The following is a 3290-nucleotide window of genomic DNA, read 5'->3' on the forward strand; positions in this document are numbered from 1 at the left end:
CTACTAATTCCTTTTCCATGGCTGGGTAGATAGATTAATGAGCTAAGGAATTCTAGTGTGAGTCTCCGGTAGGTGGTGAAATGTCTCAGGATAGGGGATGTCTCCCATCCTATCTGGTTCAGCAAAAACAGGACACTTTGTCTAAGTCCAAGGGCAGTCATAGCCCAATCATCAGCATATAAACTAGGTAGCATCTCTCTAGTGGCTAGTTCTTCAAACTTTTGTTTCTGAGCCATTCCTCTGAATTTGATACCCATACGATCAAAATGTCCCATTTGGTTAGTGTTAGCTAGAGAAAAGAAAACATGAGTTTTAGTCAGGATTTGGCCAAATGCCGAAAGCAGAAAAAAATTATTATATATATATATATATATATATATATATATATATATATATATTTTTCTGAATTAAAATAAATCAGGAATTAATACTAAACAGAAATTAAAAGAATAATTGAGGAGGAAAAAGAGAAAAAAAATAGGAAAATGATAATAATAGAATAAGAAAATAATTGTGGGTTGTCTCCCACTAAGCGCTTTGTTTAAATGTCGCAAGCTCGACAAAGAAACTATTAAGTATAATCTATAGGTCCTGGGGGCATTTCGTCTAAGTGTAGGATTTGCGAATCTCCATTGGTTTCCGCATAATGATAGTGTTTTAGACGTTGCCCGTTTACGGTAAACGGTTCTGTGGATTTGCCTTTAATTTCTATTGCTCCACTAGGGAAGATGTTAGTGATATGAAAAGGTCCTGACCATCTGGATCGTAGTTTTCCCGGGAATAACTTTAGTCTAGAGTTAAATAAAAGGACTGCGTCGCCTTGCTTGAAGATTTTCCTTGATATACGCTTGTCATGCCATTGTTTTGTTCTTTCTTTATAGATTCTGGCATTTTCATAGGCGTCTCTTCTGAGTTCTTCTAATTCGTTTATGTCAAGGATTCTCTTTTCACCGGCGGCTTTCTAGTTTAGATTCAGATTTCTAATAGCCCAATAGGCTTTATGTTCTAATTCTACCGGGAGGTGACAGGATTTTCCATAAATGAGCTTAAATGGGGTCGTCCCTATGGGGGTTTTATAAGCAGTTCGGTATGCCCACAAAGCTTCTGGTAATTTCAATGACCAATCTTTCCTTGAAGTGGCGACCGTTTTTTCTAGTATTTGCTTGATTTCTCTGTTAGATACTTCCACTTGTCCACTGGTCTGAGGATGGTAAGGTGTCGCTATCCTATGTCTCACTCCATATTTAAATAATAATTTTTCGAGTACCTTGGATATAAAGTGCGATCCACCATCACTGACTACTATTCTTGGGATGCCAAATCTCGGAAATATCATATTCTTAAAGAGTCTAGTTACTACTCGGGTGTCGTTTGTTGGGGAGGCTACAGCTTCGATCCATTTTGATACGTAGTCAACTGCCACGAGTATGTATTTGTTACCGAAAGAGGATGGAAAAGGTCCCATGAAGTCTATTCCCCACACGTCGAAGATCTCTACTTCCAAAATACCTTTTTGTGGCATCTCGTCACGTCTAGATATGTTTCCCGTGCGTTGACATCTGTCACATTCCTTAATAGCCGCATGTACGTCCTTCCATATAGTTGGCCAATAAAAGCCGGCTTGTAGGATTTTAGAGCAGGTCTTGGATGTACTTGTGTGTCCACCATAAGGAGCGGAGTGGCAGTGTTGGATTATATTTTCTACCTCTTCTTCGGGTATACATCGACGGAAAATACCATCGGGGCCTCTTTTGAAAAGTAAGGGATCATCCCAGTAATAGTGTTTTATGTCGTAGAAGAATTGTTTCTTCTGCTGGTAAGATAAAGTAGGTGGAACTATTCCGGCAGCTAAATAATTGACGAGATCAACGTACCATGGTGTGGCAGATATAGCTAAGGTGGTTTCTACTTGCATGTCGGAGTTGTTCTCTTCCAAAGTAGCTATAAGTTTGTCATACGAGAAATCATCATTAATTGATGTTCTTTCCGGTTCAAGGTTCTCAAGTCTAGAGAGGTGGTCTGCTACTACGTTTTCAGTTCCTTTCTTGTCCTTGATTTCTAAGTCGAATTCTTGTAGCAACAAGATCCATCTTAGGAGTCTAGGTTTAGCATCCTTTTTTGTTAAAAGGTACTTGATAGCAGCGTGATCAGTGTAAACTATTATTTTAGCTCCGACCAAGTAAGAACGAAATTTATCTAGCGCAAATACCACTGCTAGGAGTTCTTTCTCGGTAGTGGCGTAATTCATTTGCGCTTCATCCAGGGTTCTGCTTGCGTAATATATAACGTGAAGCTTTTTATCCTTTCGTTGTCCTAAAACAGCACCTACAGCATAATCGCTGGCATTGCACATTATTTCGAATGGTTCATTCCAGTCTGGTGTCTGCATTATGGGTGCGGAGATCAATGCTTGCTTAAGCGTTTGAAATACTTTTAAACAGTTATCGTCGAATATGAATTCGGCATCTTTCATCAACAGTCCGGTTAAAGGTTTAGTTATCTTAGAGAAGTCTTTGATGAATCGTCGGTAAAAACCGGCGTGTCCTAAAAACCTTCGTACTTCTCTCACGGTTCTTGGGGGTTGAAGATTTTCAATTACCTCTATTTTGGCTTTGTCTACTTCAATTCCTCTGTTCGAGATGATGTGTCCTAAAACAATTCCTTCTTGTACCATAAAGTGGCACTTTTCCCAGTTAAGTACTAAGTTTACTTTTACGCATCGCTCAAGAACTCTTTCCAGGTTTTCAAGGCATTCTTCGAAACTTTGTCCGTATACAGAAAAGTCATCCATAAATACTTCCATGATGTTTTCGAGAAAGTCGGCGAAAATTGCCATCATGCATCTTTGAAAGGTTGCAGGGGCATTACACAGACCAAACGGCATTCGTCTATAAGCGAAGGTACCAAAAGGGCACGTGAACGTTGTCTTTTCTTGGTCATCAGGGTGAATTGGTATTTGAAAGAAGCCTGAATAACCGTCTAGATAACAGAAATGTGAATGTTTTGCTAATCGTTCTAACATTTGGTCAATGAATGGTAAAGGGAAATGATCTTTTCGGGTTGCTTTGTTTAGTTTCCTATAATCAATGCACATTCTCCATCCTGATTCGATTCGTTTAGTTATAGTTTCCCCTTTTTCGTTTTCAATAACGGTTATGCCTCCTTTCTTTGGTACAACGTGCACAGGACTAACCCATTTGCTATCAGATATAGGATATATAATACCTGCTTCCAATAACTTGGTTATTTCCTTCTTTACTACCTCACTCAGGATCGGATTTAGTCTTCTC

The sequence above is a fragment of the Lathyrus oleraceus genome, chromosome 5, assembly GCF_024323335.1.
Source record: "Lathyrus oleraceus cultivar Zhongwan6 chromosome 5, CAAS_Psat_ZW6_1.0, whole genome shotgun sequence".
In the NCBI taxonomy this organism is placed as follows: domain Eukaryota; kingdom Viridiplantae; phylum Streptophyta; class Magnoliopsida; order Fabales; family Fabaceae; genus Lathyrus; species Lathyrus oleraceus.